A 16,407-nucleotide genomic window follows, 5' to 3' on the forward strand; every position below is an offset into this window, starting at 1 on the left:
AAGTTATTCTTCGGTCTACTCTCTCTCCAAAAATTTTTTTTCTCTCTATGTTTTACTGTTTCTCTGAAATTCAACTGACTTCAACATTGAAGGATACCATGCAGAAAAAAATTTTGGCAAGGATGCTTCATTTTGAGGTTGATCCAAGATCACCGAAGTTCAATCGCAACTATCACTAGTGTTCTATTCATCAGTTTCAACTCTCCAGCTTAGAGCAGAACTGACCTCATCTATTCACTTTGGTTACTTATCGACAACATTAAAAAAACAGGCTAGGTGCTCGGTCCCAACTCAGGGGTTTTGTTTCAAGCCCACTTTCAATTTTGACCAACTTCAGGTCTAGTTATGGAGAACAAATAGGCTAAGTGCCCAATCATGATATAATGTCATTCAGAGTACTCAATTTCTGCAAAACAAACATGTGCGAGATGTCGATAATTACACAAACAAGGTTACGTCTTCTTAAAAAGATTGCTAATTTGGAAGTATCAAGATTTTTTATCCAAAGTTGCGTTCTTAATTCTTCAAGATTCTCCCTTTTTAAGTCATCAAATAAGAGCAGAATTGCATTGAGTAATTCCACATTTGATTCGTATTAACCCCAAAGAGTGCATCCTCAAATTAATCTGAAAATAATTCAGCTCCGCTCAAGTAATTTTGAACAAAAGCTCAACTAGCATCCAGCAAAAAATGTGCCTCATAATACTATATTTTAGTTATTAGTCGAAGGTAATTGGTATTCTAGTCTCAAAATAGTTTCTTTGGGATGGCAAGTGATACTGAAAACCAAAGACTATTGGGAAGGGTAACGGCTTTAATACCTTATCAAATGCATCTTAGGAGAACGAAGTTAGCGAACATGGAAGAAGAGCATATATATCAAGTTACATTCTAAAAGTTTATCCAAGTCTGCGAGCCATCCTCAAGTTCGGCTAGGTTTTTCATAGTTGAGATAAAACCAAATGGTTATAGTTATGATTATGGTCATATAGTTTTAGACTTGATACAGCACAATATGCTTGATTTTGCTTTGGTCCATTTCAAGCATAAAGGTATTTGATAGCCGCCCGCAAGTTGGTTTGGTCATTTTTTCTCTCTACGAGATTCAGGTTGGCCCACTCCAAAGGCCCATAGGTTTTTTGTCTAAACGAATTTAGCCTAGACTGATTTTCTCAGTGGTGCTGGTCCAATCCTATGAATCTTCTTGATCCACACAGCCAAATAGACCCTATTAGGCTAAATGTCCCGTAAGCTTCATGGATTGGATGAGTACAACCAACAAAATTATAGGCTATAGATCGAGCTAAATCTATGACTACAAATAGATTAGGTTGACCCATGATTCGACTTGACCCAATCCACTTAGATTTGATTCAACTCATTTCAAAAGATCTACGGGGCCGGATCGGATTTTAAAATTGGTCCCATTCTATTTTTGGATAGAATTTAGATTTTTATCAAATTCGAACTCAACTCGATTCGAACTCGGTATGCTGTTAGGACCCAAACACATTTGAGCCTCTAAGTTATAATTTAAGAATTTTATGAGCAACGTCTTTAATAAAAAGATATATTTAAAAATTTTTTTATATCTTAATTTACTTAAAATAATATTATTTATTATTTATTTGTATGGTTAATAATAGTTGGCTACACGGTAATTAAAATGTTGTTAACTATACTTGGCCCGGATTCGATCCAAATCCAAATTTTTCAAGTTGAAGTCGGGTTATATATGAACTTGATTCGACCCAAATAATCCGATCGTAGATCTGACCTAGCTAGACCTAATCCGATCTTCTATTGGGTTAGATTTAGGCCCACTATTAAGATGTTTTAAGGAATTGGATCGGATTAGGATCACTCATGATCCGGTGTGACCTAATCCATGTGCACCTCTAGTTAAGTCTATATTCATAAAACATCTAAAATAGCTTTAGAGTGGATCAACTTAAATCTCGGGGGCAGAAAAAAATAAGATCTTAACGAGTCTTTTTTCTCTCTATGGGATTTGAATCGGCTTATTCCAAAGTTGTTTCTAAATATTTTGTCAAGTCTAACAAAAAATTATTGAAAGTAGAGTTTTTGAAGTTTTTGAAAATAAATTTTTTATCAAATAGAATTTTTACAAAATAAATATTTTAAGAAATAGAGTTTTTATATAAATTATTTATTATTTGATGACTAGGTCTCTAAAATATAAATTCTTTAATATGTGTTGGACAATCAAACTTAAGAAATGTTATTAGTATATGGTGACACTCTCCTTTAGTTTGCATGAGGTTCTTTTTGTACATTATTTTTTTTTAAAAGGGATACAGCTGTACTATTTGACTTTGTCCTGAAAATTTGGCTGAAAAGTAAAATCTCATAAAGTTAAAATAAATTTTACTTTCTCGATGTGTATCAGAAAGCAAGTTTCTTCCAAATGGACATTTTCAATTCTTTTGCCAAACCAAAAATAGTTTTTTCATTTTTTTACTAAATACTACTATAATCATGCAAAATATTTTTTGCAGAAGTATTTTTAGGCTCCCTAAAACCTTTGCCAACCGGGGCTTCAGTTTGATATGTAATAATTAGTTAAGATCTTTAGATATGGTATGAGAACCTTTGCCCGGAACCCCACCCAAAAGGTCAAATGGCCCAATCCATTGGGGAACAAATGATGGGGTTGTTGTGCCACCTGAGCACCAATGTAAGTTTTTGCCCCCCCCTAAGATAAATGAGATCTCCCATGCCTTCAATGTTCAGGGAGAAAACTGGCTACGGGTGAAGAAAAGAAGGGTGAAATTCGAAAAAGCAATGGAAGGTAAGAAGAAATAGTAAAGAGTACCCAGTACTCAATGGCTTGTCCCCTTCAGTCCCATCTCTCTCTCCCTTCCACATACTTTTACATTATTTAACCCCTGTTCTCGTTCTTTTAAGCCTCAAAGCAGCCTCTCTGTAACGTTGGCAGGAGACTTCCTGTGGTCTCTCTCAAAAAAACCATAAAATTACAGGGATATGTTGATCAATATATTTTAGTACGAGATACCATGCTAGAATATTTTTGGATATTCATATAAAATTTTTTATGACTAAATTAGATTCTGATTTGAAAATTTATACTATACATGAAAAAGAGTTCAAAACTTTCCCCCGAATATATATTGATTAGGACATATCGCTATCCTAATAGTTTAGGAGGAGAACTTCCAAACCTCTTGTTAGATTCTTCTTTTTTTTTCTTTCTCTCCTAATTTAAGAGACAACAAGGGAAAGGAAAAAAAATCTGGTACGGTGGAGTTAATATTGCCGAAAGTGGAAAGAAGGTAAAAAAATAAGTCTCTATCATTCGAGGTCGCCACGTCAGCTTCTTCACTTGGTTTGAGCTCCATGTCAATGTCTACATCAGATTCCAATAATCCATCTGCAAGGAGAAGCAACCAACAAGGAAAAAGGAAAGAAAGACCAAATTGATTTGGAAGAGCGGAGATAGGCTTGGATTAAGAGGTATCGCGCAGGAGAAAAGAAATTACAGTGTTAAGAAGACAACCTTTAAATGGAGGGAGAAAGGGTTTTGAAAATGGTTATAGAGAAGAGAGATGGAAAATGGTCAGCTCCATTTCCTTCTTCTAGAGCATGGTATTTATGGGTCTAAGGTTTAAAGAATGATTAAGAGTATTGAAAGAAGAGTGGTGGTTCAAGAATTTGATAGGGAAAGATCAGTAAGTAGAGACTATTCTATTGGTTTTAGGTTTTTTTTCTTTTTTCTAATTGTTTTTGTTTCTGTTGTTTGATCACTTTGCTGTCAAGGAAATCAAGAGAACTCAACTAGAAAAGGTGAGCTCACACATTTATTTTTTCTTTTTTTTTGGTTTGTTATGTTTCAAATTATTGAGTTGTATTTCCTATCGGATTAGTGAGAAGTTGTTGGGTACAATCTAGTGACTTTCAAAATTTTCACAACATTATATGAGAAACTATTCATGGTTTCTCATGAGCAAGGAGGGTTGTTGCTCGCTTTGAGCAGCCTTGCACTCCATTTTTTAGAGACATTATGTAGGGGTGGAAGGGATATAGGGTTATTGCGTTTGGCATCATTCCACATTGTCCATAAGGGAAAAAAGCATTTTAGGGTGAAGATAAGGTATGGTTGCTGCTGCAATACAGCAGCCTTCTTGTTACCAACAGGTAAGCCTGTAGAACCCTCCCTGTTGACCCTAACCCTATCCTTAATCAAATTGGCAATTTAATCTGACTGGTAATGAGCAAGGAGGGAAGAAAGAAATAAGAGTTGTTGGATCAGGATGTTTGATTTTGGATATTGGATCAAGTTAAGAGGTTAAAACTATTGTATAGGTCCCCAATATCGGGTTTTGGTTTTTGGATCAACGGGTTAGTGGAATTTGGGTCATCGGATTCAAATCAGTAGATTCTAGGATTTGGGTTAGTCGGTCTAAGATTCTGGATTGTCGGATTCGGGTTAGCAGGCTGCTGGGTTTGGGTATTGGATTGTTGAGTTAATAAGTTAATAGATTGTGGAACAAAATTGATTGGTTAGGATTGGGGTTGGGTGTCAAGGGTAGGGTTAAGGATTGGTTAGGATTAGGATTAGGGTTAGGATTTGTGTTAGGATTGGGGATACGATTAGGGTTCAGGTTAAGGTTGCAGATTAGCATCAGGGTTAGGGTTTAGGCCATCGAGAAGCTTGCAATGGAGAAGATAATCGAAAAAAAGGGGAGGGGGGAGGAATCTTCCGTAGAGAGGATAGGATATATTAGGGTTTGAGTTACAGCAAATGTTACAATGGAAAAGGAAATCGAAAAAAAAAGAAAGGAAGGATAAAATAATGAATAATGGTTCATTGAGAAGCTGAGAAAAATAGATCAGAAACACAAAAAATATCTAGTTTTTTCTATGATATTGATTATGTTAACTAATGGTGAGACATAGTGGAGTGAGGAGCCATCGATCGTAGCCATGGATGGATGATAAAAACAGAAAGGGGTGGTGTGTTCATCGCCAATGAGGCAAGAAAGAAAAAGGAGGTGAGGAACCAAAACCACCAACGTGCTTGAGGGAAGCTATGAACGGTGAGTGGCTTGACAATTCTCATCTCTGGATTGTTATCTCTCAGGATGTAACCGACAATAAAAAGAAAAGATAAAAATGGATCCAAAAGAGATCAACTCATAAAGTGAGAGCAATCAGTCTAATGACGAAATCAACTAGAAAAGGGTCAAAAAATAGAGGAGATGGAAGAACAGTGGGAGCTGGTGGTGGTCGAGGGAGAGCCAAAGAGCCAAAGAGGAGGATGGGGTTGGGGAAGTGATGGTGATGGGGTAAGTGGGGAAAAGGATTAGGCTTAGTGTTTTTAAAGAAAGGTGCATAGCCAGGTGCATAAAAGAATAAAAGAAAAAAAATATATATGGTTGGCTGCATAGAATTATATAGGGAAATGAATTTTAAATTAATAAGGCACACAAAAGTTTTACATGAATATAGCATAAATTTGATTTCTCAATATCTTTATGTGGGTATCCTTATAGTTTTTTTTTATAAGTGAACTATTATGGTTTGGATTATTCCCCTTGATTTAGATTTTTTTTAAAAAAAAATTTAGGCGATATTTTCTAAGATTTTTTGCAATACTTTTTCTTAAAGTTTTATAAGTCCGCCAACATCCTCCCCCCTAAAAATATATATTCTTTTATTTATTATTTAATTTCTTGCATGAGATATAACACTATTATTTGCTTCATTTAATTTTTTTTTATGAACATAAATTTATGGTAATATCTATAAATTGATCACCTCTTATACTTCTATTTTATGAAGATTTTATCTATAAATAAATTCATAACTTGACTTACCTTTATTGCAAAGTGATTCATTCATTTCTTCCTTTTGCAGGAACAAAGAAAATGCAATTATTTTGCAAAAATAAAATAAATTCTTGCATTTGCTGTTTAAATATTTTTTTCACAATTGTGTATTCAGATTAGGGTGTATAAATGGAAAGGTTTTTCCATTCCCTGCACATTTAAAATTTATGAATACAATTACTATTTGAAAAAATATCAAAAATATCTTATATGTATGTATGTATGTGTGTGTGTATTATCTTGGACATCATACTTTGAATCACATAAAAAAAAGACTAGTACTTTTTTCTTGAATTACTGATTTCATTATTTATTGTAATTGCAGGGATGGATTTATTTTTTTTTTTGAATTTTGCTGCAAGATATCACTGTCAAATTAGGTCTTATACCTCCTATATATTGCTTAGAATTCCAAGGCAACACTTTTCTAAAGACTTATATGGACATCACTTTTGAATGAGGGTAGGGACTAGATGACGAGCTATTTAAATACACTAGGATATAGGGATGGATAGGACACATACAAATTGAGTCAAAGAATAGTAGCTGAGTTTGCATAGATGAGTCGAAGAATAATTTTAAATTTGAAGTTGAGGATGTCAACTATTTTGACAAGGAACATTATAAATATTTGTATGAAATTATCAATACAGCCTATGATAAGTTGGAAGTTCAGCATAGAAGTATGTGGTGGGATTATAATTTATCCATCGAGAGGTATGGATGACTTAAATCTGATTATGATGTATTACAAGAAGAAATTGCTAAGTATAGAAGAATCTATCATCTGAATGCCAAGTTATAGGTTGGAGAAAATTTGGTCTAGGGAACTTTGCTAGGGTCTATCACCCAGCTAAAAAGGTCTATCTATCTTTTAGGTTTTGTTTCTTTATTTTTGTAACGATATAATACACCTTTTGGAATAAAAACCTATAATGATATAGTTATATAATGATATAAACTGAAAGATGGAATATAATACAAAATGTGCTTTCTTTGTATAAATGTATCATAATGTGTATACTTTTAATTATTTTTTCTTTAATAAAATATTCTAAATAACTATAGTACATTTAAAAAAATCATCGTATAGATGTAAATTTTTGCTGTAACTAATAATGCTTGTGTTATTTTGTTGAGATCATATTCTGAAACTAAGATTACTAACTACTATTGATGCAATTTGATTATAATTTCTAGATAAACTTATAATGTCGGTGATAAAAAAAAACATGCTAATATGCTCAGTGCATAATATATGTATTTTTTTGTGCTTGGATGATCATCAGAAAATTGTTAATTCTTAGAATCATGATAGCATAAATGGTGTAGTTATAATATTTATATTGATTATGTATTATATTCATAATTATCTCATTCATTTGATAAAAAATATGTGAATTTAGTGGTTTAATATATTTTTTCTGCATGTTTTATCTAATATTAAGGTACCATTTCTTTTGTTAGATCGTTTCACATTTTTAACTTGCATCATTTTGCACGTTCTTCTATTTCAGATATCGATAGAATATATGCTAATATTACTTATTGAATTTTTATATTCATTAATTATGTATATTTATGATAAAGTATATATGTATATTACTGATCAAATTTTTTGTTAGATTGTTCCATAATTTTAATATGTATCATTCTGCATGTTTTTTTTCAAGTATCAATAAAATATATACCAATATTATTGATTAGTTTTCTATATATTTGTAAATTCTATTTATTGTTCACATATTACGTTATCCATGGTTATTTCTTAATTTTAGATTTTCTTATATATATTTTTTTGCATCATTATATATAATTGGTATAATACTTGATTATTCTAGATATTTATTTTTTTTCTACATGTATTCTATATTCTGTTACTCGAAAAATAGAATGGAACCATTACAAATATTTAGATAAAATAGAATAAAAAGAATGAACATCATCGCTGGGAGAAGAGCCAGGAAGATAGCAGAGTCAGATAATCATTCAAGCATATTGATAAAAAAAAATCACATGTATAATTTCTTTCTACCATTAGTGAAAAGAGAGATGTGCATATTCTTAGTTACAAAAGTTTTCCAGCTGCGGATGCACCTGTGATTTTCAATACTGAGGAAGACATAGATGTATATGTGATCGAACCAAATATTTGTACAACATCTTCTTTCAAGCATTCCAATAAATGATTGAATAAGAATTCAATTTATTTCCTTTTTTTGATTTAGTCTACGATATTTTTAATTATATCTTCCTTACTATATAGGTATATATATTGAATCGTTAGATATTGGAGAGCTTAAATATGAATGTCAATATTGTGAGGCTCTTTTTTGGGATAAAGAACACATAAATAAATTATGCAATACATCAATTCCCCGATTTAGTTTGTACAGTTGAGAAGGGAGTGTATCATTCTATACCTTAAAAAATCTCTGTTTTCTTGAACAGTTTGTTAGATTATTGTTGCTCCTAGATTGATTTTGATGATTACAAGCAGTTGAAGGGGTACCAATATTTTTTATTTGGAAAGTCTTTGTGCTCTTCAGGGGCAAAATTGTAATTTTACCAAAACCCTGAATTGAAAGTATTAAATGATAGAACAAAAGATTTGTGATCTATTGGCGAAAATTTCATTATTTTTGGACTTATATTTTGGAAGTTATGCATGTTTGAAATCCATGAGTCGACCCATGAGTCAGCTCATGGCACAATGAGCAGTTTTGGCACGCAGAATTTTTGGCTTGGCCAACCTGTGAGTCGACTCTGAGTCGACCCTCAAGGCATGAGTCGACTCATGAGTCGACCCCTACAGTTTTTAGGTCAAAAATTACAGAACCCTTTTTCTGGTTTCTTCAACAGAGGTTGACTCATGAGTCGACCCCTGAGGCATGAGTCGACTCATGAGTCGACCCCTGTGACGGGATTTTTTCGCAACGGCTAGTTTTTAACCCGTTTTAAGTACTTTTAATGCTCATTTAATGTGGTCTAACGGCTCTTTTTCAGCCTAGAATGTTTTCCTCTATTTCTTAAAGCTATAAAAGCATTCAAAAGGTGGGAAACAAAAGGGAGATAGCAAGAGATTAAAAGAAAAAGAAGAGCATTCAAAATGAGCATTCAAAAGAAAAAATTTGAAAAAGGGTTTCTCAAGCCAACCTTTTCAGCCCTAATCAAGAGCTCATTTAAAGCTTTCAAGAAGCCATCAATCCAAGCTCACAACTCCTCAAGCGCTCAATCAATTCTCCATCCACCTTGAGAAAATCCAAAAAGGGGCTTCTTCTCTTGAGTAAAGTGTATTTAAAGTTATATTCGCTCATTAAAGGAGCTTTTCTTGTACTTATTTGTGCTATAAATTATTTTACTCAGTTTGAGTGATTGTTTTTGTTTTGGAGGGGTTCCAAAACAAGGAAAGGTTGATCCGAACCTAGAATCGGAGTGTATTGGGTTGGCTTGTACCCGAAAATAAGTGGACTAGCTTGGGATAGCTAGTGTCGGAGTTTCGACGTTTGTATTCGGGCTGAATACAAGTTTAGTGGATTGGAATTCCCAAGTAGGAGCTTGGGGAGTGGATGTAGGTGCAAGGTTGGCACCGAACCACTATAAATCTTTTGTTTGTGGTGTGCATAATTGCTTCTCTTTAACTCTTCATTATTTCCTTGGATTCTTGCTTTTGGCAATTAATCTTGAATTAAGGTTTTTCTCCTCATTCATTTAGCTATTGACAAATTTTTTTCATAAGCCATTAGTTAAGTTCAAAATTTTTAGAAACCCAATTCACCCCTCCCTCTTGGGTTGCATAGCTGGGGCAACAAGTGGTATCAGAGCCAGGTTCTCTAGCCCGTCTTTGATCTAAACAATCAAAGAGCCAAGATTATGGCAACCCACGTCGGTACTTCTCTTGCGAGGGGCAATCCACCAACCGACCTCCACTTTTCAATGGGTCTAATTACACCTATTGGAAAGCTCGGATGAAAATATTCATTCAAGCGCTCGACTATGATATGTGGAGTATCATAGTGAACGGTCCTCACACACCCACTAAAATTATAGATGATGAGGAATCAACCAAACCCGAGAAAGAATGGGATGAGATTGATAAGAAGATGGCCCAATTAAATGCTAAAGCAATGAATGTACTTTATTGTGCTCTTGATGCAAACAAATTTAATCACATTTCTACTTGTTCATCTGCTAAAGAAATATGGGATAGGTTAGAAGTAACCCATGAGGGAACCAATCAAGTAAAAGAGTCTAAAATAAACATGCTTGTGCATAAATATGAATTATTTAAAATAGAGCATGATGAGTCCATAACTGTAATGTTTACTCATTTACTGATATCATTAATGGTTTAAAGAGTCTTGGTAAGTCCTATACTAACAGTGAGCTTGTAAGAAGATTCTCAGGTCCTTGCCAAGAACTTGGGAAGCCAAAGTGACTGCCATCCAAGAAGCCAAGGACTTGAACACTCTACCTCTAGAAGAGCTTCTTGGATCTTTGATGACTCATGAGCTAAGCATGAAGCAACATCAAGAGGAAGAAGTCAAAAAGAAAAGAACCATTGCCCTCAAATCCACAGCTCCTCCTGATGAAGAAACTGATGACACTGAAGATGAAGAACAGGATGAAGAGATGGCTCTCATCACCCGAAGATTCAAGAAATTTTTGAGGAAAAGGAAATAGGGGATGAGGAAGAGGCCATTCACAAAAGGGGAACAAAGCAAAGAAAAAGAGAAAGACCAACCCCTTATCTGCTACGAGTGCAAGAAGCCGGGACACTTCAAATCCGAATATCCACAACTGAAGAAAGGTCCCAAGAAGTTCAAGAAGAAGGCCATGATGGCCACATGGAGTGCGAGTGATGACTCAAGCTCCGATGAGAAAACCTCAACCGAACAAGTCAACCTGTGCCTTATGGCACACGAAAATGAGGTAATTTCCGAAATCCCTAGTGACTTTACATTTGAAGAATTGCATGAAGCATTCTATGACTTAGTTGATGAATTAAAGAAACTAGGGATGAAAAACAAAGAGCTAAAATTAAAAATCAATCCTTATTGAAACAAGCTGAAAACTTTTCAATTGAAAAATCCACCTTGCTTCAAGAAAATCAAAGCTTAAAGAATGAAATTGCCAAGCTGAAACCAATAGTAGAAAAGTTCACCTTAAGTTCAAACAAACTCAATATGATTCTTGATAATCAAAAAGCCATATATGATAAGGCTGGACTTGGCTATAACCCCTTGAAGAAATAAAAATATCTGAAAAATATTTATGTAAACTCTTTAAGTAACAAGTCTACCAATATTACTTGTTTCAAATGTGGTAGAATAGGACATAAGTCATACACTTGCCTCTTTAACAAATCTGTAAACTCAACTATAAAGAAAATATGGGTTTCAAAAGGAACCATTATGACTAACCAAAAAGATCCAAGAAAGCTTGGGTACCTAAAACAAAAATTTAACTTTTGCTTGCAGGTGTGTCTAGCATCCCAAGGAGGAAACAGGAAATGGTATCTTGACAGTGGATGCTCGAGACACATGACTGGTGATGAATCATAATTCATCACGCTTGATGCTAAGGATGGAGGGATGGTCACCTTTGGAGATAATGGCAAAGAAAAGATCATCGGTATAGGTAACATTGGTATCACTCCCTCCAAATACATTGAAAATATTTTGCTAGTTAATGGTTTAAAGCATAATTTACTAAGTATTAGTCAATTTTGTGATAAAGGGTATAAAGTTATTTTTGAATCATCTGTTTGCATTGTAACTAGTCCTATTAACGATGGCATTAAATTTATTGGACATAGATATGGCAATATTTATATGGTAGATTTAATTGATTTAGCCAAAATAAACATGCAATGCCTAGTATCCTTGAATGCTAAAGTTAATGAGACTAGTTGGCTTTGGCATCGTAGACTTGCACACATTAGCATGCATTCTCTTTCAAAATTAATTAAGAAAGAATTAGTTCTTGGCTTGCCTAAACTGAATTTTGAAAAAGATAGAATTTGTGATGCATGCCAACTAGGTAAACAAACACGAGTTTCATTTAAATCCAAAAATATTGTTTCAACTTCTAGACCTTTAGAGCTTTTGCATATGGATTTATTTGGACCAACTAGAACCACTAGTCTAGGAGGAAAATGATATGGTTTTGTAATTATAGATGATTACTCTCGTTTTACTTGGATTTTCTTTTTAGCACACAAAGATGAAACTTTTCATATTTTCACTAAATTTTACCGAAAAGTCACCAATGAAAAAGGATTTTCAATTCAAAATATTCGAAGCGATCATGGAACTGAATTTGAAAATCAAGACTTTGAAAACTTTTGTGATGAAAATGGAATTGGCCATAACTTCTCTGCTCCTAGGACACCCCAACAAAATGGGGTAGTTGAAAGGAAAAACAGAACCTTAGAAGAAATGGCCCGTACCATGCTTTGTGAAAGCAATATTCCAAGATATTTTTGGGCGGAAGCAATTAACACAGCATGTTACATTTTAAATCATGCTTTGATTAGACAAATTTTAAAGAAAACCCCCTATGAACTTTGGAAAGAAAGAAAACCGAATATTGCATATTTTCATGTTTTTGGCTGCCGATGTTTTGTACTAAATAATGGTAAAGAAAGACTTGATAAATTTGATACAAAATCAGATGAAGCAATCTTTCTTGGTTACTCCTCCACTAGTAAAGCTTTTAGAGTTTTTAACAAAAGAACTTTAGTAGTAGAGGAGTCCATACATGTTATTTTTGATGAATCTAACGATCTTCCTTCAATGAAGAATGAGGGTGTTGATGATGCAGATTCTCTAATAGAAGGAATGAAGGAGATCACTCTGAAAGATTCAACAACTCAAGAGGATGAGGAACAAGAAGACAAACAAGATGAAAGAGGTGAAGAAATTCAAGAACAATCTTAAGGTACAAATGACCTACCCAAAGAATAGAGGTATGTTCACAATCACCCTAAGGAGTTAATTATTAGTGATCCTATGCATGGGGTAAAAACTTATTCTTCACTTAGAGATGTATTTAATCATTGTGCTTTTGTATTTCATCTTGAACAAAAAACTATTGAAGAAGCTGAAAATGATCATAATTGGATTAATGCAATGCAAGAGGAACTTAATCAATTTGAAAGAAATAATGTTTGGACTTTAGTATCAAGACCTAAAAATTATTCAATAATTGGCATAAAATGGGTCTTTAGGAACAAATTAGATGAACATGATAATGTAATTAGAAATAAAGCAAGATTGATTGCTAAAGGATATAATTAAGAAGAAGGAATTGATTTTGATGAGACCTTTGCACCTGTTGCTAGATTAGAAGCCATTAGATTTCTACTTGCATATGCTTGCTTTATGAAATTCAAATTATTTCAAATGGATGTCAAAAGTACTTTTTTAAATGGATATATTGCTGAAGAAGTCTATGTAGAACAACCTCCGGGATTTGAAAATCATGCTTTTTCTAATCATATTTTTAAATTAAATAAAGCTTTATATGGATTAAAACAAGCACCTAGAGCTTGGTATGATAGGCTAAGCAAATTTTGACTAAATAATGGTTTTTCAAGAGGTAATGTAGATACAACCCTCTTTATTAAAAGAAATTAAAATGATATGTTAGTAATACAATCTATGTTGATGACATAATTTTTGGGTCTACTAATGAATCTCTTTGTCAAGACTTTGCTAAGCTCATGCAGGGGGAGTTCGAGATGAGCATGATGGGAGAACTTACCTTCTTCCTCGGACTCCAAATCAAACAAACAAAAGAGGGAATCTCCATCACCCAAAGCAAGTACACCAAGAAACTACTCAAAAGATTTGGAATGGAGAACTCCAAACCAATTGGTACACCCATGAGCCCCTCATGTAAGTTTGACAAGGATGATGAAGGTAAATGTGTAGACTTAAAATACTATAGAGGTATGATTGGCTCTCTATTATATTTAACTGCAAGTAGGCCTGATATCATGTTTAGTGTTTGTTTGTGTGCTAGATATCAGTCTAATCCTAAAGAATCTCATTTGAATGCTGTTAAAAGAATCCTTAGATACTTGAATGGTACTCAAACTCTAGGGTTATGGTACTCTAAGAACTCACTAATTGATTTATTAGGATATTCAGATACTGATTTTGCTGGATGTAGATTAGATAAAAAAAGCATAAGTGGAACTTGCCAATTTCTTGGAGTTAACCTAATCTCCTAGTTTAGCAAGAAACAAAATTCGATAGCACTGTCTACGGCTGAGGCCGAATACATTACAGCCGGAAGTTGTTGTGCTCAAATCTTGTGGATTAAGCAACAACTCGAAGACTTTGGAATCAAACTTAATGAAACACCAATAAGATGTGACAACACAAGTGCCATAAATCTATCTAAAAATCCAATTCAACACTCAAGGTCCAAACATATTGAAATAAGACATCATTTTATAAGAGAACATGTTCAAAATAAAAATATAATTCTTGAATATGTTTGCACTGAAAATCAATTAGCTGATATCTTTACAAAGGCCCTTAGTGAGGATAGATTCTGTGAAATTAAGAGAAATCTAGGAATTCTTGATCCTTATGCCTAAATATCTCTCCAATTCCAAAGATTTGATGTCAAAATTTCTTTGAACTCAATTTCCATCATCTCTCTTGGTCCTAAAAGCTCAAGATTATCATTCTCACAACTTGTCATTGAGCAAAATTCTTTCTCCCAAAATTTTAATTTTTTTTCAGAATTTATTCATATTTTTTCTAAATTTTTGAGTTTCATGAGTCGACCCCCTAGGGTCGACCCTATGGCATACTTAAAATTATTGCCAACTTTCCACGGGCTCTTTCCTTTTAACTTGAAGCCTGTTCATGAGCCGACTCATTCTCTTCGTCTTCCTCCCTCCAAGAACCGTCATCCTCATCCTCATTCTCTCCAAAATCAAGGATTTAGCTCAAGAATATTTTTTCCTTCTCCTCTCCACCACAAATCACCGCCTGGGAAAGGAGATTTTCGCGTCTTTCCCCTTTGATTGAAGCGGTTGGAGCGTGCCCTAGCCTCCACCGTTCTTCTCAAAACCGCCTCTTCTCTCCGCCAAAATCCCTCTCCATCCTTTTGTAACCCTTCTTCTACTCATCTACTTGATCCTCCGAGTCTCCCTGCCTGCTGTTGTGGTGAGAATGGCTCCAAAGATGAAGCTCCCTCAGAGAAGAAAATTGGTCCGTGAGCTGGAAGAAAATGTCTGCAGAAAAAGGCAAGCTGCTCAGTCCTCCACTGCTCCCATTCCGGCTTCTGTGTCAGCTCAAGGTCCCTCTCAGTCTCCCCTTAGCCCTAGCAAAATCCCTTTATCTGATAGGAAGGTTGAAACCGGAAAGAATGTGGATTTTAGATTCTTTGAAAAAGAAGGTTTTACCTTTGGAACAAAAATAAAAAACCAGGGTTGGGGTTTTTACTGCTCTCTCAAGGAAGTTACTTTTGTAGACCTGGTTAGAGAATTTTATCAAATCTGCATTATGGCAATGGAACAGTGACTTCTACAGTTAAGGGAGTTGATATTTGTCTGGATCCTATTATTTTGGGAGAGATACTTCACTTGCCCTGTGAGGGATATTCTTACATGGAACTCCCAGTGAAGGAAGAGGGGATCAGTGTAATTCTAGGAGGAACCTACTCGAGAAGTTTGAATAAATTGGAAGCCAAAATTTTGTCAATTGAAATGAGGATCTTACATCAATTAGTGACAAAGCTCTTCTTCCCTAGGAGTGGTAGGCATGACCTCCTTTCTGGCAGAGATATTTGTATAATATTTTATGTGATCACTCAAACCCCATTAAACCTCCCTGCATTAATGATTGAGGCCATGAGAGAGACACTGAACAGATCCAAGGCACATCTGCCTTTTGGTATGGCCCTTACACTAGTTTTCAGGAGGTTTGGAGTCAGTTTTGAGGGGGAGGCATCTGCTAAGCTTTCTCACGTAGACACCATCAACCAACACACTCTGCACCGCATGGGATTTACTAAAACTGATGGTGGTTGGATCAAGGGTTCTGAGGAGAGAGCTGAGGACAGAGTAGAAGACAGAGCTGAAGAAGAAGGTCCCTCATCTCCTCTCTATGACTTCAGGGCAGCATCTCCAGATATCCAGTTCGTTCCAGACCTAGAGGCTGGCTCTTTAGAGTTCACCAGGAGGCACACACCAGTACATCAGCCAGAGAGCAGAGCACCTCCTCCAGAGTTCAGATTAGCTGATGATCAGATCGAGCTGATTTCTCAGCGTGTGGCTTCCTTGCTTTCTCGACAGTGGAGCACTTCTACATTTACACCAGGGTCCACTTCATTAGATTCATCTGATCAGACCTTGATTCCCCATATCTCCACTGTATTTCAGTTGATCTCAGATCAGTCTATTCAGATTCAGCAGCTAGAGGACAGTATTTGGAGACTGACTGGGAGAGTTCTTGACTTGCAGGGGCAAGTCTTAGCTTTGGCCCATCCTCAGCCACAGGAGAGCTCTATTGAG

General features: G+C 34.9%; 1 pseudogene; it reads left to right on the forward strand.

Annotated features, from left to right (window-relative positions):
* Window positions 1-16,407, forward strand: part of LOC140853778 (uncharacterized) — a 55,864-nt pseudogene that overhangs the window by 34,369 nt on the left and 5,088 nt on the right.

The sequence above is a fragment of the Elaeis guineensis genome, chromosome 14 (genome assembly GCF_000442705.2).
Source record: "Elaeis guineensis isolate ETL-2024a chromosome 14, EG11, whole genome shotgun sequence".
Taxonomy (NCBI): Eukaryota; Viridiplantae; Streptophyta; class Magnoliopsida; order Arecales; family Arecaceae; genus Elaeis; species Elaeis guineensis.